Genomic DNA, 17,958 nt, shown 5'->3' on the forward strand with positions numbered 1-17,958 from the left:
TCTCCTTCTCTGATCCTGTATTCTGGTCAATTACAACTTCATCCCCCTGTCACCCCCTTAAATAGCTTCCATTTCTTAGGCCCATTTTCTTTTTTCCGTCTTTTGGTGGGGGAAGGTCAGGAACTATTTCAGACCTACATAATGGTATAAAGAATACTGCATCCGTGTACCCATCACCCAACTTCAGAAATTTTACACTACAGATACAGCTGAAGCCCGGTACGTACCTGTGTCCTCCAGAAAGATATGCCCACGTCCAGGTCCCTGGTACTGTGAATGTGACCTTATTTGGAAATAGGGTCTTTGCAGTTGTAATTACATCAGGATCTAATTTAATGGAGTCACCCTGGATTTGGGATGGGCCCTAAATGGACTGGGTGGTATCCTTATGACAGAAAGAGTGCGATTTGAGATACACAGACACAGGGAAGAAGGTCATGTGAAGACAGGAGTTATTTTGCCACAAGCCAAGAAGTGTCAGAAGCCACCACAAACTGGGGGTGGCAAGGAGGATTCTCCCCCAGAGCCCCTTGCTTTCAGACTTCTGACCTCTAGAACTAATGCGAGAATAAACTTTATGTTGTTTTAAGCCACGTACTTTGTGGTAATTTGTTACGGGAGCCTTAGGAAAGTATGAGCAACCCTTCCCAGTTGAATTCTCCTCTCTCCCTCTCCACTATCCTAAGCAAGGTGTTTATCATCCTCATGCATGCCTTTCTACAAGTTACATATGCACGCATTCCTTCCATGCATACCTTTTACTACACAGATGTATCTATAATCAGTGATGGTTTTGCATGTTTTTAAACCTCATATTCATGATATCATAATGGTTCTATCCTTCTGAACCTAGTTTGTTCCCTCATACATTTTTTTCTTCACTGCCACCATCCAATCCCTGCCCTGCCAGGAGGTTTTTCTGTATCTCAGGGCCTTGAGAATTCTAGTCTCGTCCCCATTCCTTTACTGTCAGCCTTTACTGTCCCATTCAGCTTATCTGTGTATCAAGTCACTCAACAAACGGTGGTCTTACCACAGGAGAAACTCAGTCCCTCACAACACCCATCCCCTGCCCCATGCCCATCATTGCTCTTAGACGGTGATGCTCAAACTTTGAGATGCCTCAGAGTCACCTGGAGGACATGTAAAGCCTGATAGCTGGGCCACCTTCAGAATAATGATCCATTAAATCTAGAGTGGGGCCTGAGAGGTTGTGCTTCTAACAAGTTCCCAGGTGCTGCTGATGCAGCTGGTCTGTGGCAGCTCAGTAGCTCCATCTGGTCTCCAGATAAGCTTGGTCACCCCCTGGTTCCTCTCACTAAAATGAAGTAGGGGCTAGACCTCCGTCTCTCTCTTTACATAAATTGTTTGTCAATTGATATATTAATTAACCTGTGGCTGCAATACAGGGCTTCCTGATAACTTGGTTGGTAAAGAATCCACCTGCAATGCAAGAACTTAAAAAAATGGTTTCAATGACAGTAAAGTGGACCCAAACAAAAAGATACAAGATTTGCATCAGTGTTACACATCTAAAAAATCTGCGGCTTATCCATGGCTAGCAAATTTTTATTTTTAACATGAACAAACGCAGTCAAATATATCTGACAAACGTAAGAAAAAAAGTCAGATGTCAGTGGATAAGACATTTCACATGATGAAATCTGGAACAAAACCAATGTTGATAAAATTCCCACTGGCTACTGAGAAGCCGAAAATCTCAAATTCATGTGGGACACGTCCACTGTTTCTTCCTCCATCATGTCTTTCTATGCTTGACAGCTGTGGGATGAAGTAAGAGTCAATTAACAATTGTAAACCAGGGGGCAGTCCCAAGATAGCAGAGGAATAGGATGGGGAGACCACTTACTTCCCCCACAAATTCATCAAAAGATCATTTGAATGCTGAGCAACTTCCACAAAACAACTTCTGAATGCTGGCGGAGGATACCAAGCACCCAGAAAGGCAGCCTAATCTCTTTGAAAGGAGGTAGGACAAAATATAAAAGACAAAAACTGAGACAAAGGATTTAGGGACAGAGACCCATCCTGGGGAGGGAGTTAGGAAAGAGGAGAAGTCTCCACACAGTAGGAAACCCTCGCACAGGAGTGTCTGAGGGGAGTTCTGGAATCTCAGAAGGCAACATAACCAGGAGGAAAAAAAAAAAAAAACAACACAGAATACACACCTAAGCACAACTGCCAGTGGAGAAGTGGCCCAGACACTCGGGTCCACCACCAGTGAGTGGGGGCTGGGCAGGGAGGCGCAGCCTGCATAACTAGTCCTTAGGGTAAGGACCGGGCCTGAATGCCCTGAGGACAGTCTGAGGGAGCTAATGTGAGACAGCAACCCAAACCGTGGGATCGCCAGAGAGACACACAAAAGAGACCTTTCTCACGAAAGGCTCTATCAGCACCCCTGGCACGCTCACAGAACAAAGGATTGAGCAAATACCAAAGGAGAGCAAGCCAGCTGCCACATAGGGCCCTCCCTCCCCGGAGGCAGAGAGGCAGGCGAGAGACAGCCAGAGCCAGAAGGCAAGGGGCTGCTGCAATCTCGGCCCCAGAGATGACATCTTCCACCAAACTGTGAGCAGGCTCCCAGTTGCTAACCTCGTCTTCTTGGGATCCTAGATGGTTGACATCTGCCAGGAGTGTCACAGCCTGGGATCAGCTCCCCAGAGGAGACATACGGCGCACCTGGAACTGCGCTCTTGTGGAAACTGAGTGGCGGGGACCAGGCAGGTGAGTTAGACGCATGGCCCACCGAGCACCCGGTCGCCTGAGCTGCTCGGACCTGGGAGGGGCACAAAACGCACAGCCTATTCCGGGTCTGTGCCCTTGTGGAGCACCTGAGAACCTGAGCGGCTCAGACCTGGGAAGTGCACGAAACGCAGGGCCCACTTGGCACAGTGCCCTTGCAGAGCACCCTGGAGACTGATCAGTCTAGACCCGGGAAGCACATGCTGCCTTGGACTGTGGCAAACCCAGTGTGGTCCATCCACTGCGAGCACTCCCCACACACGCCAGCGGTGTTTGTTTGCAGTGTCCCTCCCTCTCCACAACACAACTGAACAAGTGAGCCTAAGTAAGTGGCCACCTTCGCCCCCTTGTGTCAGGGCAGAAATTAAGACACTGAAGAGACTTGCAGAGGAAGCCAAAATAAACAAAGAAAGGGGGACCGCTTTGGAAGTAACAGGTTACAACAGATTGAAAGCCTGCATTTAATACTGGAGACATCTGAGGGGCGCCTATAGACCTTGAGAACAAGTACAAGCCAGAACAAGGGATGATCTGACACTGAACAGACCCCACAATGCCCAGAGAAATTCCTAGATATATTTTTACTGTTATCACTTTTTAATTTTTTGTTAATTTAGTTTCTATCACTCCTTTAACTTTCATTTTTATAGCCTACTATTACGTTTCCCACAAAACCCCTATTTTTATTTAGAAAACAAATTCCATAGTTTTTTGATTACTGTGATTGTTTGTATTTTTTATATTTTATTTTTGAGAGTCTAACCTCTCTCCCGGGTTTATAATCTTTGCTTTTTGATATTTGTTATCAATTTTGTACCTCTAAGAATCTAGTCTTCAGTATCCATTTTCACTTAAAGATCTGATTACTGGCTTGACTGCTCTCTCCCTTTCCTCCTCCAGGTCACCTCTATCGCCTTCCTCCCTCTTCTCTTCTGTATATAACTCTGTGAATCTCTCTGGGTGTCCCAGGCTGTGGAGAGCACTTAGGGATTAGATTAATGGCTAGTTTGTTCTCTCCCCTTTTGACTCTCCCCTTTCTCCTCCTGGTCACCTCTATCTCCCTCCTCCCTCTTCTCTTCTCTATATAACTCTGTGAATCTCTCTGGGTGTTTCTGGCTGTGGAGAACTGTTTCATCAGTAAACCTAGGGGTTTTATCGTCTATGCTGTGTGGATGGAGAAGTCTTGAGGCTACTGAAAGACAGGGACCGAAAGCCAGAGGCAGGAGGCTTAACTCCAAAACTTTAGAACATCAGAGAACGCCTGTCTCCAGAGAACATTAATAGACAAGAGCTCACCCCAATGTCTCCACACCTACACTGAAACCAAGCTCCACCCAAGACCTAACAAGATCCAGTGCAAGACACACCACAATAATTCTCCAGCAAAACAGGAACCCAACCTTGAACATTAAAATACGGGCTGCCCAAAGCCATGCTAAACCCATAGACACCCCAAAACTCACTACTGGACACTTCACTGCACTCCAGAGAGAAGACATCCAGTTCCACCCACCAGAACACAGGCACAAGCTCCCCCCAACCAGGAAACCTTGACAAGCCGTTAGTCCAACCCCACCCACAGGGAGAAGACTCCACAATTAAGAGGAACCACAAACTTCCAGCCTGCAGAAAGGGCACCCCAAACACAGCAATCTAAACAAAATGAAAAGGCAGAGAAATATTCAGCAGGTGAGGGAACATTCTAAAAACCCACCAAACCAAACAAAAGAGGAGATACCTGAAAAGGTATTCAGAATAAGGACAGTAAAGATGATCCAAAATCTTGAAAACAAAATGGAGCTACGGATAAATAGACTAGAGGCAATGATCGAGAAAATGCAAGAAATGTTTAACTAAGGACCTAGAAGAAATAAAGAAGAATCAACCAGTAATAAATAATGCAGTAATTGAGATCAAAAGCACTCTGGAGGGAACCAACAGTAGAATAACTGAGGCAGAAGAGAGGATAGGGGAGGTGGAAGACAGAATGGTGGAAATAAATGAAGCACAGAGGAAACAGGAAAATAAACAAATTAAAAGAAATGAGAAGAATCTCAGAGACCTCTGGGACAAAGTTAAATGCCCCAACATTCGAATCATAGGTGTCCCATAAGAAGAAGACAAAAAGAAAGTGTGTGAGAAAATACTTGAGGAGATACTAGTCAAAAACTTCCCTAATGTGGGGAAGGAAACAGCCACCCACGTCCAAGAAACCCAGAGCGTCCCAAACGGGATAAACCCAAGGCAAAACACCCCGAGACACAAATTAATCAAACTAACGAAGATCAAACATTAAAAGCAGCAAGAGAAAAGCAACAAAAAACACACAAGGGGATCCCCATAAGGATAACAGCTGATCTTTCAATAGAAACTCTCCAGGCCAGAAAGGGATGGCAGGATATACTTAAAGTGATGAAAGAGAAAACTTACAACCAAGATTACTCTACCCAGCAAGGATCTCATTAAGATATTAAGGAGAAATCAAAAGCTTTACAGACAAGCAAAAGCTGAGAGAATTCAGCACCACCAAACCAGCTCTTCAACAAATACTAAAGGATCTTCTCTAGACAGGAAACACAGTAAATGTTTATAAAAACGAACCACCCCCCCCACACAAAATGTAAATGGCAACAGGATCATACTTATCAATAATTTCCTTAACTATAAATGGGTTAAATGGTCCAACCCAAAGACAAAGACTGGTCAACTGGATTAAAAAAACACCACCCCTATATATGGTGTCTACAAGAGACTCACCTCAAACGTAGGGACACGTACAGACTGAAACTGAAGGGCTGGAAAAAGATATTTCATGTACATGGGGACCAAAAGAAAGCAGGAGAGCAATCCTCATATCAGATAAAACAGAATGTGAAATAAAGACCATGATAAGAGACAACGAAGGACACTACATAATGATCAAAGGATCAATCCAAAAAAAAGATATAACAATTATAAATATATATGCACCCAACACAGGAGCACCTCAATACGGAAGACAAATGCTAACACGTATGAAATGGGAAATGAAGAGAAACACAATAATAGTGGGGGACTTTAATACCCCCCCACACTTATGGATAGATCAACCAAACAAAATTAGCAAGGAAACACAAGTGCTAAATGATACAATGGACCAGTAAGAGCTAATTGATATCTATAGGGCATGTCACCCAAAAACAATGGAATTCACCTTTTTCTCAAGTGTACATGGAACATTCTCCAGGATAGATCACATTCGGGGCCATAAATACAGCCTTGGCAAAATTAAAAAAAAAAAAAATTGAAATCATTTGAACCATCTTTTCTGACCACCAGTCAGTAAGATTAGTTGTCAAGTACAAGAAAAAAAAAAAAAAGAAAACTATTAAAAATACAAACATATGGAGGCTGGACAACACGCTTCTGAATAACCAATAGATCATGGAAGAATTCAAAAAGGAAATGAAAATCTGCATAGAAAACAAGTGAAAATGAAAACACGACAAGCCAAGACCTATGGGATTCAGTAAACGCAGTACTAAGAGGGAGATTCATAGCAATACAAGCCTACCTCAAGAATCTAGAGAGACATCAAATAAAGAACCTAACTTTACATCTAACGCTAGTAGAAAAAGAGGAAAAGAACCACCCCAAAGTTAGTCGAAAGAAAGACATCATAAAGCTGAGAGCAGAAATAACTGAAAAAGAAACAAAGGAGACTGTAGCAGAAATCAACAAAACTAAAAGCTGGTTCTTTGAGAAGATAAATAAAGTAGACAAACCATTGGCCATCTCACAGGAAAAACTGGGAGAAGAATCAAATCAATAAACTTAAAAACGAAAATGGAGAAATCACAGAAGACAACACAGAAATACAAAAGGTCCTAAGAGACTACTATGAGCATTATATGCCAATAAAATGGACAACTTGGAAGAAATAGACAAATTCTCAGAAAAGTATAACTTTGCAAAACTGAACCAGGAAGAAATAGAAAATCTTAACAGGCCCATCACAAGCACAGAAATTGAAGCTGTAATAAAAAAACCTTCCAACAAACTAAAGCCCAGGACCAGGTGGCTTCACAGGTGAATTCTACCAAAAACTTAGAGAAGAGCTAACACCTATCCTACTCAAACTCTTCCAGAAAATTGCAGAGGCGGGTAAAGTGCCAAACTCATTCTATGAGGCCACCATCACCCTCATACCCAAACCAGACAAAGATGCCACAAAGAAAGAAAACCACAGGACACTTTATCACTGATGAACAGAGACGCAAAAATCCTCAACAAAATTCTAGCAAACCAAATCCAACAACATATTAAAAAGATCACACATCATGACCAAGTGGGCTTTATCCCAGGGATGCAAGGATTCTTCAGTATTCACAAATCAATCAATGGGATACACCATATGAACAAACTGAATGATAAAAAACATATGGTCATCTCAACAGATGCAGAGAAAGCCTTTGACAAAATTCAGCACCCATTTATGATAAAAACTCTCCAGAAAGCAGGCATAGAAGGAACATACCTCAACATAATAAAAGCCATTCCTCCAAAATCAGGAACAAGACAAGGGTGCCCACTCTCACCACTACTATTCAACATGGTTTAGGAAGTCCTAGGCACAGCAATTGGAGAAGAAAAATAAATAAAAGGAATCCAGATTGGAAAAGAAGAAGTAAAACCCTCACTGTTTGCAGATGACATGATCCTCTACGTAGAAAACCCTAAAGACATCACCAGAAAGTTACTAGAGCTAATCCATGAATATAGTAAAGTTGCAGGATATAAAATTAACACGTGTACCCCAATGTTCATCGCAGCACTGTTTATAATAGCCAGGACATGGAAGCAACCTAGATGTCCATCAGCAGATGAATGGATAAGAAAGCTGTGGTACATATACACAATGGAGTATTACTCAGCCATTAAAAAGAATACATTTGAATCAGTTCTAATGAGGTGGATGAAACTGGAGCCTATTATACAGAGTGAAGTAAGCCAGAAGGAAAAAAAAAAAAAAATTAACACGCAGAAATCCCTTGCATTCCTATACACTAACAATGAGAAAACAGAAAGAGAAACTAAGGAAACAATCCCATTCACCACTGCAATGAAAAGAATAAAATACTTAGGAAGAAATTTACCTAAAGAAACAAAAGACTTATATATGGAAAACTATAAAACACTGATGAAAGAAATCAAAGATGACACAAATAGATGGAGAAATATACCATGTTTGTGGATTGGAAGAGTCAATATAGTGAAAATGAGTACACTACCCAAAGCAATCCCTGTCAAGCTACCAACGGGATTTTTCACAGAACTAGAACAAATAATTTCACAATTTGTATGGAAACACAAAAAAACCTCGAATAGCCAAAGCAATCCTGAGAGAGAAGAATGGAACTGGAGGAATCAACCTGCTTGACTTCAGACGACAATACAAAGCTACAGTCATCAAGACATTATGGTACTGGCACAAAGACAGAAATATAGATCAATGGAACAAAATAGAAAGCCCAGAGATAAGCCCACACACCTATGCATAACTTATCATTGAGAAAGGGGGCAAAAATATACAATGGAGAAAAGACAATCTCTTTAACAAGTGGTGCTGGGAAAACTGGTCAACCACCTGTAAAAGAATGAAACTAGAACACTTTTTAACACCATACACAAAAATAAACTCAAAATGGATTAAAGATCTAAACGTAAGACCAGAAACTATCAAACTCTTAGAGGAAAACATAGGCAGAACACTCTCTGACATAAATCACAGCAAGATCCTCTATGACCCTCCTCCCAGAGTAATGGAAATAAAAGCAAAAATAAGCAAATGGGACATAATTAAACATAAAAGCTTTTGCACAACGAAGGACACTATAAGCAGGGTGAAAAGGGAGCCTTCAGAATGGGAGAAAATAATAGCAAATGAAGCAAGTGACAAAGAATTAGTGTCCAAAATATACAAGCAGCTCATGCAGCTCAATTCCAGAAAAATAAACGACCCAATCAAAAAATGGGCCAAAGAACTAAACAGACATTTCTCCAAAGAAAACATACAGATGGCTAACAAACACATGAAAAGATGCTCAACATCACTTATTATCAGAGAAATGCAAATCAAAACCACAATGAGGTACCATCTCACGCTAGTCAGAATGGCTGCCATCAAAAAGTCTACAAACAATAAATGCTGGAGAGACTGTGGAAAAAAAGGGCACCCTCTTACACTGTTGGTGGGAATGCAAACTAGTACAGCCACTATGGGGAATAGTGTGCAGATTCCTTAACAAAAAAAAAAAAAAAAAAAAAAAACTGGAAATAGAACTGCCATACAGCCCAGCAATCCCACTGCTGGGTATACACACCAAGGAAACCAGAGTCGAAAGAGACACATGTACCTCAATGTTCACTGCAACACTGTTTACAATAGCTAGGACATGGAAACAACCTAGATGTCCATCAGCAGGCGAATGGATTAGGCAGTTGTGGTACATATACACGACGGACTACTACTCAGCTACAAAAATAAAGAATGCATTTCAGTCAGTTCTAATGAGGGGGGTGAAACTGGAGCCTATTATACACAGTGAAGTAAGTCAGAAAGAGAAACACCAAATACAGTATATTAACGCATATATACGGAATTTAGAAAGACGGTAACAGCAACCCTATATGCAAGACAGCAAAGAGACACCGATGTAAAGAACAGACTTTTGGACTCTGTGGGAGAACGCGAGGGTGGGACGATATGAGAGAATAGCATTGAAACATGTATATTCCTCTATGTAAAATAGATGACCAGTGCAAGTTTGATGCATGAAGCAGGGCACCCGAAGCGGGTGCTCTGGGACAACTCAAAGGGATGGGGTAGGGAGGGAGGTGGGAGCGGGGTCAAGATGGTGGGACACATGTACACCCATGGCTGATTCATGTTGATGTATGGCAAAAACCACCACAATATTGTAAAGTAACTAGCCTCCAATTAAAATATATAAATTAATTTAAAAAATTGTAAACCAGTAAAAGGCAACAGTGACTTTCTAAATCTAAGAAAACAGTCAGTCCTACATATGCCTGCTAAGTCAAAAGAGAAATTACCACATTTACCTCTCTCAACACAGACCTTGACATATGTCACCAATCACTCATCCCTCATACCAACGTCCTCTCCCACTCACCAAACACCAAAATGCCTGCTTTGTTGGTGGTGGTTTTTCTTGAGAGAGACTTTTATCTAATAAGTCTTTCCACCTTATAAGCCTGTGCTCTCTCCATCAATCACACTCTTAAACTCCCAGACTCTCAGTTTGCACATCCATAAAAGGAAGAGAAGAAAGACAGGAAAAAGCAAAGCAAGAAAGAGAGGAAGGGATAGGTCAGATATAAGTTGACTTAATGACCAATTCGGTGATGGACAGGGAGGCCTGGCGTGCTGCGATTCATGGGGTCACAAAGAGTCGGACATGACTGAGCGACTGAACTGAACTGAACTGAATGACCAATTCAGCAGTGAACAACAATCTCACCATGACTAATTTGCTTTTCTTCTGACTGTCCCATGAACTAGAAAAACTTACAACTGAACAAATAGGGATTAGTCATTAAATGTGCTCCCACTTGAAAATTTTTCACTGACTACATCTTTCTCAATAGTCACAACCTCAAAGGCATTTGCTTTCTCCCGGTTAGGACAAAAGACCATATGTCTGTAGCTCAGTGCTGAAGGCCCAGCTAGTGTACATTCCAGTCAGCTTTAGTCGCTTGTTCTGGTTAACTGCGTTCCAGACAAACAGTGATCTCTGCTACTAGGTCTCAAAAATTTCCCACGTGGGGAAGCCTTACAGCTACAGCTCAAAGGACCTGTAGCTGTGAATGAAGTACATTTCAGAACATGCTGTGTTCTATATTATCTAGCACACAAAGTATTATTAACATTAAGCTGTTTTGAAACTAGACTTTAACCAAGTTTTAATTATTATTTACTTTGGGGAGAACATTTAAAAATGTATGTCAGGAATGGTGGCTGGGTGATACTCAGAGCTGCACACAGATACCTGGGTTCTCCCGGGCTGTCCTCTGCTGGGTCCAGGTCCTTTCCAGGTCCTTCTTCTGGTTTTTTATCGCTGTCCTCCTCCTCACCTTCAGCTTCTTGGACCTCTTCATCAGACTCTTCATACTGATAATCACTCGCTTCTTTCGTGAAGTATAATACAGACTTTGGGACCGGAACTTCATGGAAAAAAATAACCCAATTTATACTCAGTAGCCACATCCAGTACTCTACCCCCAGGGAGAAGTAGGTGAAGAAAGAATAGCTGGGCACCTTCCTAGAGGTTGGTGCGACACCTTCAGGGCCCTCACATTTCTGCAGCTTCAGGGTTTTCAGGGTGAGCTCTTTACCATCTTTCCAGTAGATCTCACACCCTGTGCTGCTGATTATTTCTGGCCCTTTGGAGAAGAAGGGATCAGAATCATCTAGGTCTGACCGCATTTGGTATGTTTCTCTCAGAATTTGGTTGAAAAAGTATTCCTTTCACTTAAAAAGAAATTCTACTATGACGCTCATTGGTTCCCAGAGCCCTGAGAATTTTTATTTTTACATCTTTCAGGTGCTCCAGTACAAGTGCATCATTTTCCCAGATCATGCTACCGAGAATCTTCAGTTGTTGTTGTTTTTTTTTTAATTTTATTTTATTTTTAAACTTTACATAATTGTATTAGTTTTGGTTTTTAAATGCCCTCAAGCAAAAGCGAGGGATGCCCTTTGTTTCTCCTTCCCTTCAGGCTCTCCATCTCTTCCCAGGCTCCTTCTGGAACAGGTACTGGCCACTAACATTCACGTTCTGTGGGCTCATGAATTGCATTGATAATGTCAGCTCTCTTATCAAACAAAGGCTGGCAGAAGGAAGCATACTTTTTCTCAAGACCGTAAAGGTCTTTATAGAATTGGGCTTCCACTTGTGCAAATTATGCCTGGCGGTTTTTGAGAGCTTTGACCCGCTGCTTAACCGCTAGAGGCCAGTGCTGAGTGCAACCTGCCTTTGAGCCTGATGCCCCCACAGGGTCCGCAAGGGCCTGAGGGCCTGGCCGCCACCTGCCCACCTGGGCCCTGCCAGGACCACAGGCCCCAGCCTCCCAGGACTCAGAGGCAACAGCCAGGGCGCCACCCTCCCAGAGCTCAGCCTCCACTGCATATTCCTCTGACTTCTGGGATGCAGACCCCTGGAGGCTCCCAGGGTGGGGGCTCCCTCTGCTTGGTGCTCACCCTGCGAGGCTTCGCCTCCCTCTGCCAGGTCTTCCCGCTCCTGCAGAGGCGCGGGACCCTCTCCAGGGCCGGAGGGAGGCTGGGAGCTGTGCGTGACCATCGGGCAGGGGCCAGGGGGCCAGACCAGGACATGGTCATCGTAGGAGAAACTGTGTAGAAGGGAGTGGACCAGACCCCAGAACACAGGCCCAAACTGCTCCAAGGGGTCCCTGTGGCCTGCAACCACTGCTGCGCCTTCCTGCTCACTCTCATCATTCTCTACTGTCTCCTCCTCCTCGACCTCTTCCAACAGGTGCTCCTCCTCCTCCAGGGCCTCCAGCTAGAAATCAGACTCCTCCTCCTCCTCTAACGGCTCTATAGCCCACTCTTCCATTGTGGCCTGTGGCCCACCGTGCCCCCTGTGAAGGCCTCCTGACACCCTCAGGGAGGGCAGAAGGGCCGCGGCCTCCTCGACCCCATCCGTCCGCTCCCAAGCCGGTCCCGGGACCCCAAAGGGACTGGGGTCACAGCCCGCCCTGCCAACAGCCCTGTCCAGGCCACCTGGCATCCAGTCGTGCTCCTCTGTGGCAGACATGGCAGGAGAGACTGTGCCAGACGGTGATGGGCCTGCAGTGATGTCCACGGGGAAGATGGCAGCCGCCGAGCTTAGAGTCGCGGAGGAGATGCCGTTGGCAGCGCAGACCCCAGGGTGCGGGTGTGGGCGGCAGAGATGTCAGCTGCACAGGGAACAGGAGTCTGTGAAGTTGCTGGTGTGGGCCCCGCGACAGGAATGGAAGGGGGTGGCCCGCAGTCTGGCCCACCACGACCGAGGCTAAGATGGCGGTGTACAGACAGGAGGGAACCTGAAGGGCTGGCGACTGTAGGTGGAGCTTAAAGGTCAATCGGAAACCACTTCCTCCAGCGCCAGCTCTCAGCTCATTTGCCAGGAGTCAAGGATTGGCATGATCGCCATCCAGTGAGTGGTCAAGGCCCTCAGCCTCCCTGGGGGCCTAACAGGCCCAGGTCACACTTTAAGCCCACACGAGTGCCTTCCCTTTCATTCCATTAGTGCAAAAGCAAAACTTCAGTGTCCGTATGGGCGGGGCGGGGGAAGGGGTGCCCTGGTGTATGGGAACCTGGATGTGGTGCCCAGATGCCACGCTGGCACAACTCACACCAGCAGGGATACACTTTTTAAAAAAAGAAAGAAAAAGCAAAGGTGTATAGATCAAATATCAGCAACTGATTAAAACCTCCTGTGAGAGACAGAAAGAGAATGTGGTGGTTTTAATGTTGCTAAAGCTACTTAGTAAGAGCATACAAAGTTGATATGGATGCTGATGAGAATGGAGAGTGGAAGAAGCAGTAAAAATTGGACTCAACTCTGTTTCATCAGGGCTCCCCTAATTCACTGAAAGGCTCCATGACATGAAGAGAGAGTGACTTCTTTCAAGACTGCACTAAGCACCTGCTGTACACTAAACAGTTATACACACTCCCTCCCAAATTCATATTTCGAATTGCTTAGCCACCTCACACCCCAGATTTGGGGAGTAGAAGGATATGTGCTCATCTCCTCCTGTGAGAGCACCAGAATTGCAACTACCTGTTGAACAACCATCGACAGGAGGACGCTGGAACCTACCAAAAAGAGACACCCCACGTCCAAAGACAAAGGAGAAGCTACAATGAGATGGTAGGAAGGGCACAATCACAATAAAATCAAATCCCGTACCCACCCGTTGGGCAACCCACAAACTGGAGAACAACGATACTCAAGAAGTTCTCTCACTGTTGTGAAAGTTCTGAGCCCCACATCAGGCTTCCCAACCTGGGGAATTTGATAAAGGGGCTGGGAATCCCCAGGGTATCTGACCTTGAAGGCCAGCGGGCTTTGATTATAGTTCTTCCACAGGACTGGAGGAAACAGAGACTCCACTCTTGGAGGGCACAAACAAAATCTCACACGCACCACGACCCAAGGGAAAGGAGCAGTGACCCCAGAGGAAACTGATGCAAAACTACCTGCTACTGTTGGAGGGTCACCTAAGGAGGCCTGAGTCGGCAAGGGCTCATGGCAGGGACGGGGACACTGGCAGCAGCAGTCCTGGAAGATCCCCCTTGATGTAAGTCCAATTGGACTTGCCATTAACCTTACCACAGAGCCCATAGATCCCAGCCCTGGGATGCCTAAGGCCAAAACACTAACAAGAAGGGAGTACAAGCCCACCCATTTGCAGACAATTGAATTAAAGATTTATTGACCAAGGCCCTGCCCACCAAAACAAGACCCAGTTTTCCCCACCCTGTCCTTCCCATCAGAAAGCTTACAGAAGCCTCTTAGCCTCATCCACCAGAGGGCATGCCGAAGAAGCAAAAAGAAAAACAATGGAGAAGAGGCAAGAATTGTTTACCAGAGACCTAGAAGAAGTAAAGAGCAAACTGAGATGAACACAACACTAGAAGAATTCAATAGCAGAACAACAGAGGCAGAAGAATGGATAAGGGACCTGGAGGACAGAATAGTGGAAATCACTGCTGTGAAACAGAATATAAGGAAAAAATGCAAAAAAAAAAAAAAAGTGTAAGAAACTTCTGGGACAACATTAAATGCACCAAAGGGGTCCCATAAGGAGAAGAGAGAGAGAGAAAGGACTCAAGAAAATATTTGAGGAGATAATAGCTGAAAACTTCCCTAACATGGGATAGGGAATGGTCAACCAAGTCCAGGAAGGGCAGAGAGTCCCAGGCAGGATAAACCCAAGGAGGTTTATCCAAGGAGGATAAACCCAAGGAGGTATACTGGTGACTGTATCCACCAATACACCTAGTAATCAAACTGACAAAAACTAAAGACAAAGATAAAATATTAAAAGCACAAGGGGAAAATGACAAATAACACACGAGGGAACCCCCGTCAGGTTATCAGCTGATTTCTCAACAGAAACTCTACAAGTCAGAAGGGAATGGCATGATATATTTAACGTGATGGAAAGGAAGAAACTCCAACCAAGAATACACCACCCTGCAAGATTCTCATTCAGATTTGATGGAGAAATCAAAAGCTTTCCACACAAGCAAAAGTTAAGAGAATGAAAAGACCTAAGAAAATAAACCCAAAGCAATTAAGGAAATGGTAATAGGATCATATATATTGATAATTACCTTAAATGTAAATGGGTAAAATGTACCAACCAGAAGACATAGACTGGCTGGGTGGATGAAAACATAGGTGTGCATGCACTTCCGCTTACCCCATCACTCTGCTTAACTCCCAAATTGTATGTAATCATTTTATACTGTAGGATTAATCATGCTCCAGTTATGGCTTGCATTTGTAATTACCTTTTATTTTTTGTCTGGCTATTGATTGTGAAAACTGAGAAACATCTTTTACCATGGTGGGTATGTAACTATTATTCACTTAATACCATTGTGTCATGATTGGTCAACAGACAAATAATAGAATTCTACATCACCAAAAAAAGGCAGAGGAACCAGAGATCAAATTGCCAACATCCGTGGGATCATAGGAAAAGCAAGAGAGTTCCTAAAAAACATCTACTTCTGCTTTATTGACCACATCAAAGCCTTTGGCTGTGTGGATCACAACAAACTGTGGAAGCTTCTTCAAGAGATGGGAATACCAGATCACCTTCCCTGCCTCCTGAGAAATCTGTGTGCAGGTCAAGAAGCAACAGTTAGAACCGGACGTGGAACAACAGACTGGTTCCAAACTGGGAAAGGAGTACGTCAAGGCTGTATACTGTCACCCTGCTCATTTAACTTCTATGCAGAGCTGTTGTTGTTGTTTAGTCACTAAGTCATGCCCGACTCTTTTGTGACCCCATGGACTGTAGCCTGCCAGGCTCCTCTGTCCATGCGATTTTCCCAGGCAAGAATACTGGAGTGGGTTGCCATTTCTTTCTCTAGGGGAACTTCCCGATGCAGGGACTGAACCCAGGTCTCTTGCATCTCCTGCACTGGCAGGCAGATTCTTTACCACTGAGCCACTGAGGGAAGCAGAGTACATCATGCGAAATGCCGGGCTGGATGAAGCACAAGCTGGAAGCAAGATTGCTGGGAGAAATATCAGTAACCTCAGATATGCAGATGACATCACCCTTATGGTAGAAAGTGAAGAAGAACAAAAGAGCTGCTTGATGAAAGTCAAAGAGGAGAGTGAAAAAGTTGGCTTAAAACTCAACATTCAAAAAACAAAGATTATGGCATCCGGTCCCATCACTTCATGGCAAATAGATGGGAAACAATGGAAACAGTGACAGACTTTATTTTCCTGGGCTCCGAATTCACTGCAGATGGTGGCTGCAGCCATGAAATTAAAAGACGCTTGCTCCTTGGAAGAAAAGCTATGACCAACCTGGACAGCATATTAAAAAGCAGACATGCCCTTGCTAACAAAGGTCTGTCTAGTCAAAGCTATGGTTCTTCCAGTAATCATATATGGATGTGAGAGTTGGACCATAAACGAAGCTGAGCTCCAAAGAACTGATGCTTTTTTAAAAAATATAAATTTATTTATTTTAATTGGAGCTAATTACTTTACAATATTGTATTGGTTTTGCCATACATCAATATGAATCTGCCACAGGGGTATGGAGAGGGAGGCGGGAGGGTGGTTCAGGATGAGAATTGATGCTTCTGAACTGTGGTGTTGGAGAAGACTCTTGAGAGTCCCTTGGACTGCAAGGAGATCAAACCAGTCAGTCCTAAAGGAAATCAGTCCTGAATATTCACTGGAAGGACTGATGCTGAAGCTGAAACTCCAATATGTTGGCCACCTGATGCGAAGAACTGACTCCTTGGAAAAGACCCTGATGCTGGGAAAAATTGAAGGCAGTGGGAGAAGAGGAAGACAGAGGATGAGGTGGTTGGATGGCATCACCGACTCGATGGACATGGGTTTGAGCAAGCTCAGGGAGTTGGTGATGGACAGGGAAGCCTGGGGTGCTGCAGTCCATGGTGTTGCAAAGAGGCGGACATGACTGAGCAACTGAACTGAACTGAACTGTTATCACCAAAACTACCATTTAATAGAAAAACCTGTAATCACTTTTCAAAATCCAGAATTTTCTTGTTTTTTTTTTTTGAAAAATACAAATGCCCAGGCAATAGCTTTTTTTATCCAAAGCTACAGATATATTTCTAATGAGCTACCATGTTTAAAAACACCCTGACTATACGATGATCTTTTACTTTTATCTAGTTTCTTTCACTTTTTCTATTTCATATTCAGTGCCCTCATTTCATTTACTTTATGTTTTCCAATTTTCCATCTCTCTTTCTGATATCTTTCTCAAGCCTTTAGCAAGCATAGTAGAAAAGCTACAACACACACACACACACATATACATAGTATGTATATCTATTTAGAAAACTTACGAGTGTTTGCCTAAAAAAAATTGTTCTATTTTTGATTCCATTTGTTTCACTTAGCATGAATACATGATAGATTCTAATTAAAAAAGTAGATATGCAACAAAGATTTACTATATAGCACAGGGAACTATAGTCAATGTCTTGTATAACCTAGAAAATAAATAATTTGAAAAATAATATATATGTATAACTGAAGTCAGCTTGCTCTGGCACCTAAAACACTGTAAATCAACTAGACTTCAAGGAATACGTATATTTAAGAAAAAAAGCCTGGGGTAATCCATCCAGAGGCACCATTTGTTTTCCCATGGCTCAAGAACTCGGGCATAAGTGGAGAAGTGAATCGAAAAACCGTGGGGATAATTACCCGCTTCCCTACTTAGAACATATGTAATATGGGTTTCTCTCGCTTTATATCAGCCCTGTTTTATTTTACCTTAACTCATAATCAATGTTTTCAGTGAGGATAGTCCACCTGGTCCCATGTTGTCAAGCCCATTTATAAGCGGCAAAGACTCAATTTAACTTCATGAGCTATATGTCAGAGTGCCTAT

General features: G+C 43.5%; 1 long non-coding RNA gene across 1 annotated transcript; it reads right to left on the reverse strand.

The window, feature by feature from the left end:
- Nucleotides 1-296: 296 nt before the first annotated feature.
- LOC112445553 (uncharacterized) lies at nucleotides 297-12,949 on the reverse strand. Its single transcript, XR_003033710.2, has 3 exons — nucleotides 12,566-12,949; nucleotides 10,815-10,989; nucleotides 297-1,782 (listed from the first exon to the last, which is right to left on the reverse strand). It is a non-coding gene; the product is annotated as an uncharacterized lncRNA (long non-coding RNA).
- Between the last annotated feature and the right edge of the window lie 5,009 nt (nucleotides 12,950-17,958).

This window comes from Bos taurus, unplaced genomic scaffold (genome assembly GCF_002263795.3).
Source record: "Bos taurus isolate L1 Dominette 01449 registration number 42190680 breed Hereford unplaced genomic scaffold, ARS-UCD2.0 Leftover_ScbfJmS_1893, whole genome shotgun sequence".
Taxonomy (NCBI): Eukaryota; Metazoa; Chordata; class Mammalia; order Artiodactyla; family Bovidae; genus Bos; species Bos taurus.